Genomic DNA, 17,941 nt, shown 5'->3' on the forward strand with positions numbered 1-17,941 from the left:
TCTGGTTTGGATTGTCGGGACTCCTAGCTTCAAGAATTAAAATTGAGTGTTGGACATCTAGAACAGTAAACAGGCATTTTCTCCTGCTTCTGTGCTAGGCAATGGGCATAGCTGAAATACATCTGAAACAAAACTCTTACCAGCTAGTACCATTCCAGACAGACCCTTGAGGATACCTGGGTCAACCACTGTGCTGCAAATTGTACAGACCTCAGATTAGTATTCTTTTTAAAAGCAGTTAAACTTAATAAGCAATGACTTTTATTAGAACACTAAAGAAAGTCTATTCATCAAAGGCTGCATCTCTATTAGATGTGGGGATGGAGCAACAATGTAGTTTTGCAACAAATGAATATTACGACAATGAGTATTTGTTATTGGTGCTCTGTGAGTGAATGACTGAAGTGGCCCTGTGGCTGCTGCACCTTCTGTGAGGATGGTAGCAAGGAAGACCTATGTTTCTGCCGGAGCTCTTTCTAGATTGTGAATTTATCCAAACTGTGTTCTGTTCCCTCGGAGGTATAGTAACAAGTAATATAGTCCAATTGGAGAAGATCAGTAGATCAAAGCAGCTAAGGCTAAAGGCCTTACATATTCATCACGTGGTTCCAGCATATAGGAGCTTTGGACTAGATTCAATTGGAGCCATTGGACAAAAAATGCCTGCAAAATTTCATTCAAACCTATCCGTGATTAGTTTGGGTTTTTATATATCCCCTTTAGGGGTTGCAATACATTGATCTCGCACCTGAAACAGATCTTTAATTTCTCTTTCTTTAGAGAGAACATTCATTCAAGTACCACTAATCCTCTCTGAAACTACAACTGGATGGAGTAAATGTGATTACTGGAGTTTTATTGCAAAACTACATTATTGCTCCATCCCAGCATCTAATAGAGACGCAGCCTTTAGCGTTCTAAGAGCTGCAGCCAAATAAACTGGGTTTCTCCTAGAGCAGTCAAGCTGGATTCTGCCATTTGTCACAAGAATTTTACATAAACTTTTACTGAGTACAGTCTACGTGGATAGAATACAAACCGTGTTTAATTTCCTCCATCCAGCCAAATGAATAAGTATTTTATTATAAAGGACTAAGCATCTTGTTTTTTTTTTTTTTTTTTTCTTTTTTTTTTGGAGGGGATCTGTTTTCTAGACTTTACAAAATAGATCACGGCAACGTTCTATTGAAAAATATGAAAACAGTTATCTTAAGCAACAAAAATGGATGCCAGCTAAGTGTACTAACCAGTGAAAAGCTTTTTACCAGTTGAACTTGAACCAAAAGAGACAGGAGAATTCTGCAGAAAACAAATAAAGACAAGGAATCAGGGTGTCTCGGTCAATCTGATGTGGTGGAAAGCCAGCAAGATTTAGAGTGAGCGTTTTTTCATCTGCTGTAATAAAAATAATAAAAAAATCTGTTTAATATGCAACAAATTCAATTTAGATGATCAAGCTGAGGATTGGTCTGCATGGAAATGATACAGAATCTGTGGTAGATATTTTAAAGAAAAAGTTACATAAGTCTGGGTTGTTGTGATATCATTGACACTGTCTGAAGAAAGTTATTGACCAGGAAGTTTCTTAAGTTTTTCACAGGTGTCTTAATTCAAGGATTGCATTGCTTTGCCAGAGAAATGAACTTTAGGAAGAAAAGAAAAACCGAGGGCAGTGAGAGCAGGAAGGCTTATACCATGTGGAAAAACCGAATATCCCGGGATAAATGCTTCATTTTACAGACGAAAGGAGGTTTCCATGCAGGGAAATTGTTTGCCTGAATTTTCTGTAAGAGTTTCCCAGTGACTAAGGAAATTAATGGGAAAGGACTCACTTGAGAATGCACTTTGTTCTTACAGGTCCCATTTCAATACATACTATGATGCGTCCAGAGGTAAAGCTGTTTCATCCTCATTTGGTTTACTTTCCTGTGAGTCTGATCAATGGAGACACAGGACAGCCATGCACAGTAGTCCTGTCAGGTAAGAAAGCGCTCTCCTTCCACCAGGGATGTTAGAGTGAGCTCTGTAGTGAGACAGGGAACAAGATAAAGGCTGGTGATTCCTAGGTCTGAGCTAGCACAATTGTAGGTTAACGACCCAAAGATAAGGGAGTAAAAGACTGTATGCATAGATAATGGAACGAGCTAGAACTGGCTTGACCGATGAAGTCTGACAAAGACAGGAAAGGCCAGAAGATTAGCAGCGAGGAAGACTTCTGCCCTTCGACAGACGACCACCAGAGTGCGCCGGACGACCACCCAAGGACTCCAGTACCCAACCGAATAGAGACGGGACCCTACCTGACTGATTCTTCGGAGGCCTGATGACTATGCAAGAGACTTACGGCGGAAATGAAATGAAGACGGATTTGTCCCACTAACAGAAGCACACTGGCAGCAACCGTTGGTGCGCAAGTTAGGTGGAGCTCTCCCCCTTGCGGCCGGCGTGCGTGCGCAGCGCCGAATAAACATACCTGCTTTATAGCTGTTTAGTTATTTATTTTCCTCGGAGGAGCCTCCGCTCCCAGCCGCTCCCCGCGGGAGCAGACAACGACCTCCCGAAGCCGCGGACAAGCGGGATGTTTAACAAAGGGGGCCGGGAAGCCGTAGGGGACGCCCGCGCTTGGGCGGGGCCGCTGGTGAACCGCGCAGAGACGTCTGGCGCACGGCGTAGTCCGCGTCCGGGAGGAGGGTAGCCTACAGGCTGACCGGCAGAGCGGCCGGGGGCATTTGCTGAGCGATAGGGCGGCCGCCAGCGATGTGGGGAGCAGGTGGAGCAAATCCGAGGTCACCGCTGCATCCCCGTGTTGGGAGCCAGGACGGACCTGCTAGTGACAGTGTAAGAAGCAGGAGAAGGTACGGTAAGCGGGCCCCTCACAGTTGTGACAGGGTTACCTGGGTCATATCTGCAGCTGCTGGAGGGCAGGAGTGGTAATAATTGTACGTCTTATTTGTAAATGTCCGGGTATTTTGTGTTGAAAGTAGTTGTGTAAGGGTGCGTGTGTTAGAGACACAGTGTTGTTGTGAAGTGGGTGGGAGTCGTGACTTGCGGTTATGTTCTTTTTTAACCGCCAGCGGACAGGAAGTGGCCTTAGATTGGGAGCAACCTATCCCCAATCCCTTTTTAAAGCCTCCTGTTGACGGACAGGTAGGAGTGATGCCTTGTTTTGTGTGGGGGCTTACTGACGGAGGACATGAGAAAAATTGGCGCTCAGCTTGGGTCTTGTTGAAATGTAAGTCTTGTGAGAGAAGGTGGTATTGTTTGTCTAGCCCCAAGTGTTTTCCCAAAGTCCCGTGGACTTAGTGACAGGATTGTGACAGGGCCCATCAAGAATCTGAAATCGTAAAGGTTGCATGTGGAAAGAAAAGTTTAATCCCAAAGAACTGGGAGGTTTGGGAAGGAGATTGGGAGAAGACGGTGAAAACCTGCAATAAAAGGTTTGCGTGGAAATTGAAACAAGGGACAGTAACTAATAAGGAATAGAAATGATAAATAAAGGGGGCTAGGAAATGAAGGAGATGGGCAATAGCCAGAACAAAGACGTTTTAAAGAAAAGCCCCCTTGGGTGCATACTGGCACATTGGAAGGATATTGTCGGAAGTGGGGGCGCAGAAAGCAAGAGGACTCTCCTCAAGTATTGCAGTCAAGGGTGGCCACTATACAAGCTTGAGGATGGAGCTAAATGGCCACTTTATGGATCAATCGCCTATAACACTATCTTGCAATGAGTGCTGTTTTTGAGGAGAGAGGAGAATGGGATGAAATGTTGTATACTGATACGTTGTTTCAGCATCCTGGAGGGAAGAAGGTATGGAATTGAGTTGGCCCCTGACTGAGCCTTTGGTGAAAGTACAGGCTGGAGAAAGATAAAAAGAAGCATTGGAAGGGTTATTGAAGGTGCTAAAGGCGTGGCATGTAGTATTTGACAGAGCTGTTTGCAGTTGAATGAGCAGGGAAAGAGGATACCAAAATGGCGGGTGTGAGCCCTGTGGGGTCTCTGGTAAATCCCCAAATCTGGGTAAATTGGGAATCGAGAATCTGTTCCACCAAGGTCCAAAAGAAACCCCTATGGAATTTTTGGACCAGCTTTGAAATGCAATGAAGAAAAAAAAAAAAACAAACAATTTGGACCTGGCTTCGGAAGACAAACCGAGGCAATTGGCTAGCCTCTTTCTAGGACAGTCGGCCCCTGATATCAGAAAGAAATTGTCTTAGGTTGCAGGATTAACTTGCAACAGTCAGAGCAGGAATGCTGGGGACCTGGGGCATGTAGCCTAGCAGATCCAGTGGTTGAAAGAAAGCTAGGGAATGAAGAGAGAGGCATGGATTTTAGGTTGGATATGGGAGCTGCTTTCTCCGTGTTAATCCAAAACTTGATTCTGGACAAGCGCTAGGTCTGTAAATGTAGTAGGAGCAACTGGCCAAAAGGCAAAGGCGTTTTTTTTGCAATGCTCGAAATTGAAATTGGGGAAAAATGATGGGACTCCATCAATTTTTATACTTACCCAATTTGCTAAGGCCTTTCTTAGGAAGGGGCTTGCTGGAAAAATTGGATGCAAAACTTTCTTTTGAACAAGGGCAAATGGAAATCGAAGTAACATCTTAAGCTCTGAAGTCTATCTATCCCTGGCGAGTCCAGAGAAAGCTCCAGATAGGACTCCCTGTATGGGTGTAATTACGAACCAAGTGTGTGTGGGAGTCTGGGCTACAGGAATACCTTGGGGAGCAAAGAATGTCGTGCGTGTAAAAAAAAACTGATTTAAAGGAAAATGCTCCCAAGGTATGCTAAAAGCAATACCCACTAAAGGTGAAAGACAGAAGGGGAATGGAAGGAATAATCAATAACTTTCTTAAATATGGACTATTAGTAGAATGTGAGTCAGAATATAATACTCCATATAGGCCCGGTTAGGAAGGCAGATGGAACCTATCGTATAGTTCAGGATTTAAGGGCCAACAAAAGGATAACAAAAGATTTATACCCTGTAGTAGCCAACCCCTACAACCTTTTGACAAAATCAGAAAAGAGTCAAGTTTGGTCCACGGTACTAGATTTAAAGGATGCCTTTTTGTGCCTGCCCGTGGCACCTGAAAGCCAGAAACTCTTTGCCTTTGGATGAGAAAATCCTACTAGAGGACGAAAAACTCAGCTTACTTGCACTGTGTTACCACAGGGGTTCAAGAATAGCCCCACCATATTGAGAAACCAACTAGCCTGTAATCTTGAGGCTTGGAAAACCCCGTCAGGGAAAGGGGACACTTGCAATATGTAAATGGCATGTTGATAGCTCCTCAAGAAGAAAAGGAATGTGCAGAATGGACTAGTAGTTTACTAAATTTTGGGGGGCGTTAATACTGTGAACCCAGCCTCTTTCCTTAGTAACAGAGTTTATTGCATCAAGACCATGGACACGGTATACTCCAGCCGACCAGCCCTAGAAGATGCAAAGGATTGGTATATAGATGGCAGCACCTTCGTCCGCCAAGGACTTCACCTCCCAGGATATGCGGTAACAACCATCAGCCCAAAAGGCTGAAATCATCGCCTTGGTAAGAGCTCTTGAGCTGGCAAAAGGGAAAAGAATTAACATTTGGACAGATTTGAAATATGCCTTTGGTGTGGTGCATGCACGTGGGGCAATTTGGAAGGCGAGAGGGCTCTTATCGTCCTCAGTTAAACATGCAGAAGAGCTAAAGTTGCCATTTTGCACTGTAAAGGACATCAAACAGGGGATGCTGATATTGAAAGAGGAGATAGATTGGCTGATGCAGAAGCCAAAGGGGCAGCAGAACGGGCATGTGAGAGTCAAATTTTGGCACTAGTAGCAGGAACAGAAAGCCAGGCATCAACAAAAGTCTTAGAAAATGAAGCAGAATATTCTAAGATCGAAAAGCAATTAATTGAAGGTGTAAACGGAAAGTGTTACCTACAGGTTTAACACGAATAACTGATGGGAGAATTGTGATACCGTATGATATTGAATGGTAATTGGAGGACATAAGAAAGCATGCTGGGGAGCTGAACTATTAAAACAGTTTTTGAGTAGAAAATGGATAGGACCTAATTTGTATACCATTGTTAGGCAGGCATGAAAGTAACCACAGACAGGAATCAAATCCCAGACAGGAACAATAGGGAAGGGAAGTGTTCCTGGGAAACAGTGGCAAATCGATTTTTTCGGACTCCCAGGAAAAGCGGGGTTTAGGTGCCTATTGGTACTACCAGACACTTTTTCCAGATGGCCAGGAGCATTCCCGTGTAGAACTAACAAAGCCAGAGAAGTGTCCAAAGTATTGTTGAATGCAATTATACCGAGCTTTGGTGTACCCTCAGTAATGTCATCTGAGCGGGGACCACACTTGACTGCAGAACTGACCCAACAAGTCAGCAGAGTGCTGGGGATCGATTGGCAACAACACACTCCGTATAGGCCACAGGCAAGTGGCCAAGTGAAAAACCATGAACCATTTGATAAAACAACAGATGTGTAAAATCTGTCAAGAAACCAATATGTATTGGTAAAACTAAGCCCCTTTTGAGACATCGGATGGCAGGCCTTACCGAATGCCGTACAAAGGAGAAGCTCTGACGCAAGCAGGAAACCAATATTTGCAACAACATATTATAGTTTTGGGCAAGCAACTAGAACAAATCAATAAGAACGTTTTAGGCACTAGACCTTTGATTTGCCTCCCAAGGGGAAGTATGCACTTGAATAAATATTAGTTGCTGTATGTGTGTAAATGAGGCAGGACGAATTGAGAATGATCTCTCTCTGTATATATGTATATACGTATTTGAAAAGACCTATATACGTATATTGAAAACTACCTACATAAGGTAGTTCAAGATGACACCTCATGGGGTTTTTGAGAATTATGCAACAAAACGACCTCTTGGTTAACGACCACCCAAGGACTCCAGTACCCATACGAATAGAGACGGGACCCCACCTGACTGATTCTTCGGAGACCTGATGACTATGCAAGAGACTTATGGGGAAGTGAAATGAAGACGGATTTGTCCCACTAACAGAAGCACACTGGCAGCAACCGTTGGTGTGCAAGTTAGGTGGAGCTCTCCCCCTTGCGGCCAGCGTGCGTGCGCAGCGCCGAGTAAACATACCTGCTTTATAACCATTCCGAGGTTATAGATAGAGTCTGACTTCCACAAGTCAGTAGCTGACCAACACTGTAGAGCTCAGAACAGACTTCAAGTGACTGATCAGCTACTTTGATTAGCTAATATGACTGATTAGCTATAACGACCAGGACTAAAAGTTTGGTATTTCTGGAGAATATCATGTAGATGAAGGAGCGTTCAAATGATGATGTGCTAGTTTTGAAGCCTACAAGTATATTCTACCAACCTTTTTAAAAATAAATTCCATGCTGGGCCAATTGTAATGAATTTTTTCTCTTATTTCTACAAAGCTGTCTCAGTGTGGAAACTTGCGACAGTTCAGTGTTGGGTAGTCATCTATCCTAAAATGCTGAGAACCGGTTAATATAAAAGAATGCACGTCTGACAATCATACGACCAGATGGGAGGCTGTTTTATCTGGGTCTGTGGATTTTGTGTCTGTATGCTGTTGAGGAGATTGTTAGAATTCTGAGGACAGAATACAGAACCTACGGAAAGTGCAGAATGCAAATGCTGGAGAGCACGGCTCAAAGTTTTACGCTTCCTGGGACTGCCTAGCGTATTAACAGGTCTAGGGAAAAAAATGACTGTGGTTCCAAATTAATAGCACATTGACAAGCGTGATTTAAACCTATCCCCATCTCAATCGGTCAGCCCTACTGAAATCTTCAAATACTTAAGAGGTAACCCGTAGCCAATGGTGTCAGAAAGTGCTGTGAGATTTGAGAAATTGATCTGCTTTTCTCTCAGGTAACAGTTTTGTCCTTGTGTGAGAAGCAAGTGAGGGATTTTGCTGCCCTTGTGTCTTTTATTTAACCTCCATTAGCACCACATGTAGTAAAATGCTACTGTCTTAAATAAATGTTACGGTTTTGAGAAACAAATTAGATGGCAAATAATCTGTTAAGAGCTGACTGCCTTCTTCCCCCCAGACAGTTGAGCTGCATCTCTCTTTCCCTCTCTCAAGCATTTGCTGCTTTGCACTTCCTTTTCTTTCATTGGAGAGTCAGATAAATCGGTTGCTTTGCACTAGTATATGTTCCTTGGAAAGCCGGATAAACTCTCTTCAAACACTGGACTAACTATAAATGATTGCTTCCTCTAACTGGCACTTATGCTCTAGCTGGGTCTTCTAAATCCCACTTTACTGCTTCTGCTTACTAAGTAGGTGACAGAAACTTTCATAACCGCAGAGCACAGAAGGAGTTGTAGTTCTGTATAAAGAAAACATTTGGAAGTTTTGAAGCTGTTTCCCCTGCTCAGCTGCCATCCATATGTTAATCAGTCACCTGATCTTTTGCATTACAGCAAAAGTCTTGATTCAGTTATTAGGGAAGGTTATTTCTGAAAATACTCGGCCACCTCTGTGCATGCCAAACCATCAATGGCACTGTGCAATACAAAGACTGCAGTGATAAATCAGGTTGTGGAACGAATGGCAACAAAACTAGTTGGCTCCAGATCCAAAATGTCATTTATTTGACCATTTTATTTAGGGTAGCACTCCCCTCCCCTACCATTCCCTCCCTCCCCTCCCCTCCCCTCCACTCCCCTGCCCTACGATCCCCTCCCCTACGCTCCGCTGCACTCCCCTCCCCTCCACTCTCCTCCCCTACACTCCCGTACACTCCCCTACACTCCCCTCCCCTACACTCCCGTATATTCCCCTATACTACCCTCCCCTATGCTCCCCTCCCCTACACTCCCCTCCTCTACACTCCCCTCCCCTGCTCTCCCCTACACTGCTCTACAGTCCCCTCCGCTACATTCCCCTACACTCTCCTCCCCTACACTCCCCTATGCTCCCCTACACTCCCCTACACTCCCCTACACTCCTCTCCCCTACAATACCCTCCCCTACACTCCCCTACACTCACCTCCCCTACAGTTCACTCCCCTACCCTCCCCTACACTCCCCTCCCCTACACTCCCCTACACTCTCCTCCCCTACACTCCACTACACACCCCTCCCCTACACTCCCCTCCCCTCCCCTATACTCCCCTACGCTCCCTTACCCTACACTACCCTACATGTCCCTTCAGTACCCTCCCCTCCCCACTCCCCCTCCCCTCCCACGCCCCCTCCCCTCCCCTCCCCTCCCCTCCCCTCCCCTCCCCTCCCCTCCCCTTCCCTTCCCTTCCCTTCCCTCCCTTCCCTTCCCTTTCCCTTCCCTTCCCTTCCCTTCCCTCCCTTCCCTTCCCTTCCCTTCCCTTCCCTTCCCTTCCCTTCCCTTCCCTTCCCTTCCCTTCCCTTCCCTTCCCTTCTCTTCATTCACTCTCCTTCCCTCCCCTTCCCTCCCCTCTTGTCCTCTCTTCTCCTCCTCTCCTCTCTTCTTCTCCTCTCTTCGCCTGTCTTTCACAAACTTGAATGCCGAACAGGGAGAAGCGTAACTTCAAATGGCTTCAGTTGTTCTCGTAGCTGATATCACTGGCTGATTCATGGGAATCCATCAGCAGTAATCATAAGCGTTCCAGCTGCTGTGTTACTAGTCAAGCAACAGTCTCAAACTGAGAATCGCTGACTTCTTTCTGTGGCTTGGACAGGTGGTTTTCAATTGCACCCTGCCTTGGACATGTCCTCTTGCTATGTCCCCACCTACATTACAGTTCTGCTTAGAAGCAGAAGCACGGTTTTGAAGTAGTTCCACTGCTTCCATTTTCAATGATTTAGTTTGGCTAGCCAAGTGGTTTCTGTAAATAGAACACAATAAAGAGATTTTGGTTAGAAACAACTAAATGAGTAGTTCCTTTCCACATGGGCAATGACTATTTACCCTTTCCTAATGGAGACTACAGTGTAAGAGAGAATGACAGATCATTCAGAGAGCTTTGAAATAGCCCTTGGGGATGCTTAGTCCAGAGGACCAGAGTAAATCTGCCTAAAGTACACCATGGGATCACTCTGAATTACTTGCTAACAGGCGCATGTCCTTACTATGTCTGATATGGCTTCAGCTGGTTTTGGGGGTCTTTTTCACCTAATACCTAAATTAAGTTAAGAGTTCTAAACGAAGATGGGAAGATTGAGAAATATATAAATCACTGATGAAAAGGGCTTTGAGAACTTTGGCCATTAGCCCTGGAAAGCATCAAAGTACTGTCCTATGAAGCAAATGCCTTATTCTCTTGATATCTAAGGAGGTAAATAAATCCAATGTTGGAACATTAAGGATAGGTTAGAAAAGTAAACACTAAAAACAAGTTAAGGAGAAGAACAAGTAAGCAATTGCAATGCCTATGGGGTTATTGCAGGGTTAGGCAAAGAACTGTTGTGCAATGAAATCTTGTTATAAAAGAAATATTATGTGAATTTTTACTGTTTCATTTGTTGAGCTATATTTGGAAGGGAGTGAATCTATCAGGATTAGATAGCTAATTTAGAAATTAAAATTGGTTTCTCTTTCCTTTTGAGTTCACTGCTTTTTATAGGATTTTATAATAGAATACGTATATATATGCTTTTTTTAAAAAAAAAAAAGAATAAAAGCAGGTAATTATATTCACAATTATTTTTTAAATACAGTAACAATAGCAAGGATGAGATGAAAAGTATTTATACACCATTATAGTGTCAAGGTATGTCCCATACATTAGTAACAGTCAGAGGATTCATTTTAGAGAACAAAAGATATCTTTAAATGAGTAAAAAAATAATTGAATATATATGCATATATATTTATATGCATATATATATATATATACATACAGAAACCTAAGAAACTGCTATGCAGGTTAGCTTCTTGCTCTCTTTTCTGAAAGTTACAGTGAATACAGCATCAGTGTGTGTTACAAACATTACCTTCAATCCACCACAGGTACACACGAGAGGTCAGTCTGCAGGTTCTGAAGGCAAAGAAACTGCTCTGGTTTGATGTGAAGAACCACGACATAAGTTGCTGTCAGAGAAAAGATGCTGTCAAAGTGCGTCACGTCTATGCTAGAGCATCTCTACCACCATCTATACTGCATCTATATTCAATCTATACTAGAGCATCTCTACTTAGCCAGTCTGGGTGACCTTGTGAGCATTCTGAAGACCCAGAGGAGGGTCTCTTTGTCATTTCTGTTTTTATAGCCAGTGAAAATTCTTATAATTTTACACAGCGTGAATGAAAAACACTAAGTGTACTTCCAATTTTCACAACTTCTAAGCAAGTGGAGATGAGGTCGTGGAATAACCAAGTAAACTGTTGATCTAGAAGCAGCCTAAAGATTGTCTTTAACCAGGGCCTTGTATTGTCCTTATGGCTGATCTGCCAGGAATTAAAGAAAGTCTCCCTGGGAACCCAGCCCTGGAGTCACCCAAAACTTGTTTAAACCCATGAGATTTGAAATGAGACACTTGGACTCAATAAACTGCATGTGTACGGATTTTGTTTGTTTGTTCTGTTGTTTGTTTTTCAGAGCTTAATTTTTATTAGCTGTACAGGTTGGCAGCTGCCTACAGACAAATACCTTATCGGTAGTCTAAACAACGTGATTGCTCTAACTGAGAAAAATGAATTGTATTTGACGGATTTATGAAGTGTTTCCAACTAAACCTTCTACCACTACAGAAATGCACCTGATCCTTTCACAAAAGTTACAGGTGGTAATTGGAAATATTCATCAGCATTCTCTATTTCCTTCCTCATCTCAATTCTCTTTTGGCCTGTGAAGCTTTTAAGATCAGAGATGAAGATCAGCTATAATACGGAGTTTTGGATACTGCAAACAAATGGTTTAAAGATTTAGATTTTCTTACAAGTGAAGAAGGAAAAAATAATAAAAAAAAATTACCTGGACATACAGCTTTCCTCTAGCTTGCTTTGCTTCATTCAGAATCTGAGTCGGGTCACAATCAGGGAGCAGCATTGCAGAGAAATGCCAAAGCCTCCCCAGACTTGCTGCATCTTCATCAACAAGGGCTTTGATACTGCTGCCTCCTCAGCAACATCAGCAATTTACTAGGAAAGCTGGTGTCCACCAGGTCACCTTAGGAATAGGAAATCCCTCTTGCCACAACTTCACACTCACCCCAGAAGCCCCCGCGGCGGTGGCGGCCGTTGAGCGGCGGTTGGCGGCCGTTGGCGGCGCCGCTCCCCCGCCGATGCGGCGCGGGCGGAGGGAGGGCTGCGGGCTCGTGCTCCTCGGGGGCGGGTCGGCTGCCGCGGCTCCGCCGTGGGGCATCCGCCGCGGGGCTGCTGAGGCGGCGGGGGGGCTCCCTGGAGGAGCGGGAGGGCGACGTGCGCTGGGACGGGCTGTGTGGCCACGAAGGAGGCAGCTGTTCCAAAGCGCCACTGTGACATAATTCAGTTCTGTTTCGGAAGTCATTACCGCAGGCCCCTTGCAGTGACAACCGAACACTCTCTGTTGCTAATGCGTATGTCTCAGAAACAATTAGAGAAGTACCACTATCCCCCAACTGACTTGAATTAGATTAGTTCAAAAATTATTCTCTACTACCATACATCTGTGGAAGGCGTGTGATAAATCTTTTCCTTAAGAAAGGATTACAGACAAAAAGAGCTTGATTCTGATACATTCCTCTTACTTTCAGAGCTGTTGACCTTTTATTTCCCTGTAAGAAAAAAGAAGGTGAAATCAACAATTCTCTTCCTCTGAGCTGGGAATATGAAATAAGCACAGTTACCCAGGAAGCCTTAAAAGGAAACTATATACTCCCTTGTTAAACACCTTGTTTCTTCTGAGAAATTTTCCAGTCCTTTGTCCCTCCCACGGGATGCCATCCTTCCCGAACTGATCCTGAGGGGGCTGCCCACAGGCAGCAGCTCTTCAAGAACTGCTCCCACATGGCTCCGTACCACAGGGTCCATCCATCCCCCAGGAGCAAACTGCTCCAGCACGGGTCCCCCCCGGCTGGGCGGCAGCTCCCCCCAGACCCCCTGCTCCTGCGTGGGCTCCTCTCCACGGGCTGCAGCTCCGGCCCGCGGTCTGCTGCTGCGGGGATCCTCCACAGGCCGCAGCCTCCTCCAGGCCACATCCCCCTGCTCCACCGGGGGCTCGTCCACGGGTTGCAGTGTGGAGATCTGCTCCATGTGGGACCCGTGGGCTGCAGAGGGACAGCCTGCTTCACCATGGTCCTCACCACAAGCTGTAGGGGACTTCTGCTCTGGCGCCCGGAGCACCTCTCCCCGCTTCTTCTTCACTGACCTTGGCGCCTGCAAGGCTGTTTCTCACTCCTCTCTCTCTCCCAGCTGCTGTGAAGCAGTCTTCTTTGTTTTTTGTTTTTGTTTTTTTTTTTTTTTTCTTTTCCCTTTCTTAAATATGCTCTCACAGAGATGCAAACAACATAGCTTATTGGCTCGGCTCTGGTCAGCAGCGCCCCGCCTTATCTAACGTGGGGCAGCTTCTAGATTCTTCTCACAGAAGCCACCCCTATGGCCCCCTGCTACCAAAACCTTGCCACGTAAACCCACCAGAGCAACCCTTTCGGTGAAGAAATTGTTCCTAATAAGCAACCTAAACCTCCCCTGGTGCAACTTAAGGTTTTTTGCTCTTGTCTTATCACTTGGGGCTTGGGAGAAGGGAACGATCCCCACCTCCCTGGAGCCTCCTTTAAGGTTACTGTAGAGCACAATAAAGTCTCCCTTGAACCTCCTTTTCTCCAGGCTAAACAACCCCAGCTCCCTCAGCCGCTCCTCACAAGACTTGTTCTCTAAACCCTTAACAAGCTTCAGAGCCCTTCTCTGGACACGCTCCAGCACCTCGATGTCTTCGATGAACACAGTACTCGAGGTGCGGCCCTCACCAGAGCTGAGCACAGAGGGACAACCACTTCCCTAGTCCTGATGGCCACTCTATTTCTGATACAAGCCAGGATGCTCTTGGCCTTCTCGCTCACACTTCTTGACCACATGTTCCACGATAACAATTTTCATTTTTGAGGGTGGAAAAACCGTCATTCAAATAGAATAACAGAAAATCAACACTGCATTACACCTGAAGTACATTTTAGCAAGTTTAAAAATAAAAAAAATCTTAACAGTATACGTAGATCATCTTTTTTTATTTTTTTTTTTACATACGGTAACAATAATAATGGTAATGGTAATAATAACCATAGCAATGCAAACTACTGTTCATACTACATTGCTTTTCTTTACGTTATTTCTCAATGTCTGAGAAAATCACAATTGTTGGATTTGGAATGGTTAATGTATTACAGCATTAAGTACTAATTGCCTTCCCACTCAGTAATTTGTCTAACGTAGGAGAAGCTGAAGAAATGAGGTCTTCACAAAGACAGTAAGCTAACTCTGAAACAACAAAACTGATTCCTGCACGTGTGATAAAACTGTTTCCTCAGCTGAGTGTCTCTGAGCTCCATCTTCCCTTGTGGCTCTAAAGACCATTACTGAGGTATAGATTCAGTCTCCCTAAGCTCGCTGTGCATGGTAAAACAGAAGAAATCCGTGTGTACTTGACAGAAGCATGAATGATGTATTTTGTTAGAATTTGGAGATTTTTAAGGAAACGGGAGCCTCCAAAATACGGACTGGTTCAGAAGAAATGAACCTGATCTTGCGAGAGCAGTCAGTTGTGCTGGATCATGAAGAATGCTATCAGAGCAATCCTGGCTTCACTCCAATGTTTTAGTTATTGCTGAGAAGGGCTTGCACAGTGTTAAGGCCTTATCCTTTTCCCTTTTTTTTTTTTCTTTTTTTTTTCTTTTTTTTTTCCACATTGCCCTGCTTTTGATGCAGCCCAGGATACAGGTGGTTTTCTGGGTTGCAAGCGCATATTGCTGGCTCACGTTGAGCTTCTCATCAACCAGTACCCCCATGTCCTTCTCCACAGGGCTGCTTTCAAGGTATTTCTTACCTAGTCTGTGGTGGTGTTTCAGAGAGCCCCTCTGCTCATGCATTAGATTGGGAGGCTGGGCATCTGGTTTGGATTGTCGGGACTCCTAGCTTCAAGAATTAAAATTGAGTGTTGGACATCTAGAACAGTAAACAGGCATTTTCTCCTGCTTCTGTGCTAGGCAATGGGCATAGCTGAAATACATCTGAAACAAAACTCTTACCAGCTAGTACCGTTCCAGACAGACCCTTGAGGATACCTGGGTCAACCACTGTGCTGCAAATTGTACAGACCTCAGATTAGTATTCTTTTTAAAAGCAGTTAAACTTAATAAGCAATGACTTTTATTAGAACACTAAAGAAGGTCTATTCATCAAAGGCTGCATCTCTATTAGATGTGGGGATGGAGCAACAATGTAGTTTTGCAACAAATGAATATTACGACAATGAGTATTTGTTATTGGTGCTCTGTGAGTGAATGACTGAAGTGGCCCTGTGGCTGCTGCACCTTCTGTGAGGATGGTAGCAAGGAAGACCTACGTTTCTGCCGGAGCTCTTTCTAGATTGTGAATTTATCCAAACTGTGTTCTGTTCCCTCGGAGGTATAGTAACAAGTAATATAGTCCAGTTGGAGAAGATCAGTAGATCAAAGCAGCTAAGGCTAAAGGCCTTACATATTCATCACGTGGTTCCAGCATATAGGAGCTTTGGACTAGATTCAATTGGAGCCATTGGACAAAAATGCCTGCAAAATTTCATTCAAACCTATCCGTGATTAGTTTGGGTTTTTATATATCCCCTTTAGGGGTTGCAATACATTGATCTCGCACCTGAAACAGATCTTTAATTTCTCTTTCTTTAGAGAGAACATTCATTCAAGTACCACTAATCCTCTCTGAAACTACAACTGGATGGAGTAAATGTGATTTCTGGAGTTTTATTGCAAAACTACATTATTGCTCCATCCCAGCATCTAATAGAAATGCAGCCTTTGAGGAACGGATTTTCCTTAGTGTTCTAAGAAGAGCTGTAGACAAATAAACTGGGGTTCTCCTAGGACCACTACAAAAATATTTCTGCTCTCCATAGCTTGTCCAGCACAGGTAGTCTTGGACAGAGCACAGTTACCTCTGACACTTTGTGCATGACACTTAACAGAGACTCACAGTTTACACTAAGGTCAGTCTGAAAATGAGAATCGTGTTGGAGATGAGAAGAAGGTGACAGAGATGTACTTTGAGTAAATGAGTAATTTCTGTGCCCATTTCTTCCAAGCTGAATAAGAACAAAGTGAATTAATTTAACGCTTGTCCGTAACTTAAGATCACGATAGATTTTATTTCCTAATTGTTCTGATAGTACATTTTCCTGTCCACTGTGGGTCTGTTCCACTTACTAGAGCAATCAAGCTGGATTCTGCCATTTGTCACAAGAATTTTACATAAACTTTTACTGAGTACAGTTTACGTGGATAGAATATAAACCGTGTTTAATTTCCTCCATCCAGCCAAATGAATAAGTATTTTATTTTAAAGGACTAAGCATCTTTCTTTTTCTTTTTTTTTTCTTTTTTTTTTTTGGAGGGGATCTGTTTTCTAGACTTTACAAAATAGATCACGGCAACGTTCTATTGAAAAATATGAAAACAGTTATCTTAAGCAACAAAAATGGATGCCAGCTAAGTGTACTAACCAGTGAAAAGCTTTTTACCAGTTGAACTTGAACCAAAAGAGACAGGAGAATTCTGCAGAAAACAAATAAAGACAAGGAATCAGGGTGTCTCGGTCAATCTGATGTGATGGAAAGCCAGCAAGATTTAGAGTGAGCGTTTTTTCATCTGCTGTAATAAAAATAATAAAAAAAATCTGTTTAATATGCAACAAATTCAATTTAGATGATCAAGCTGAGGATTGGTCTGCATGGAAACGATACGGAATCTGTGGTAGATATTTTAAAGAAAAAGTTACATAGGTCTGGGTTGTTGTGATATCATTGACACTGTCTGAAGAAAGTTATTGACCAGGAAGTTTCTTAAGTTTTTCACAGGTGTCTTAATTCAAGGATTGCATTGCTTTGCCAGAGAAATGAACTTTAGGAAGAAAAGAAAAACCGAGGGCAGTGAGAGCAGGAAGGCTTATACCATGTGGAAAAACCGAATATCCCGGGATAAATGCTTCGTTTTACAGACGAAAGGAGGTTTCCATGCAGGGAAATTGTTTGCCTGAATTTTCTGTAAGAGTTTCCCAGTGACTAAGGAAATTAATGGGAAAGGACTCACTTGAGAATGCACTTTGTTCTTACAGGTCCCATTTCAATACATACTATGACGCGTCCAGAGGTAAAGCTGTTTCATCCTCATTTGGTTTACTTTCCTGTGAGTCTGATCAATGGAGACACAGGACAGCCATGCACAGTAGTCCTGTCAGGTAAGAAAGCGCTCTCCTTCCACCAGGGATGTTAGAGTGAGCTCTGTAGTGAGACAGGGAACAAGATAAAGGCTGGTGATTCCTAGGTCTGAGCTAGCACAATTGTAGGTTAACGACCCAAAGATAAGGGAGTAAAAGACTGTATGCATAGATAATGGAACGAGCTAGAACTGGCTTGACCGATGAAGTCTGACAAAGACAGGAAAGGCCAGAAGATTAGCAGCGAGGAAGACTTCTGCCCTTCGACAGACGACCACCAGAGTGCGCCGGACGATCACCCAAGGACTCCAGTACCCAACCGAATAGAGACGGGACCCTACCTGACTGATTCTTCGGAGGCCTGATGACTATGCAAGAGACTTACGGCGGAAATGAAATGAAGACGGATTTGTCCCACTAACAGAAGCACACTGGCAGCAACCGTTGGTGCGCAAGTTAGGTGGAGCTCTCCCCCTTGCGGCCGGCGTGCGTGCGCAGCGCCGAATAAACATACCTGCTTTATAGCTGTTTAGTTATTTATTTTCCTCGGAGGAGCCTCCGCTCCCAGCCGCTCCCCGCGGGAGCAGAC

The 17,941-nt window shown here is 44.1% G+C and overlaps 1 long non-coding RNA gene across 1 annotated transcript; it reads right to left on the bottom strand.

The window, feature by feature from the left end:
• Positions 1-1,316: 1,316 nt before the first annotated feature.
• On the bottom strand, positions 1,317-7,567 carry LOC121061493. Its single transcript, XR_005815126.1, has 3 exons — positions 7,127-7,567; positions 1,833-2,473; positions 1,317-1,395 (listed from the first exon to the last, which is right to left on the bottom strand). It is a non-coding gene; the product is annotated as an uncharacterized LOC121061493 (long non-coding RNA).
• Between the last annotated feature and the right edge of the window lie 10,374 nt (positions 7,568-17,941).

Source organism: Cygnus olor, chromosome Z, assembly GCF_009769625.2.
Source record: "Cygnus olor isolate bCygOlo1 chromosome Z, bCygOlo1.pri.v2, whole genome shotgun sequence".
NCBI classification, from domain to species: domain Eukaryota; kingdom Metazoa; phylum Chordata; class Aves; order Anseriformes; family Anatidae; genus Cygnus; species Cygnus olor.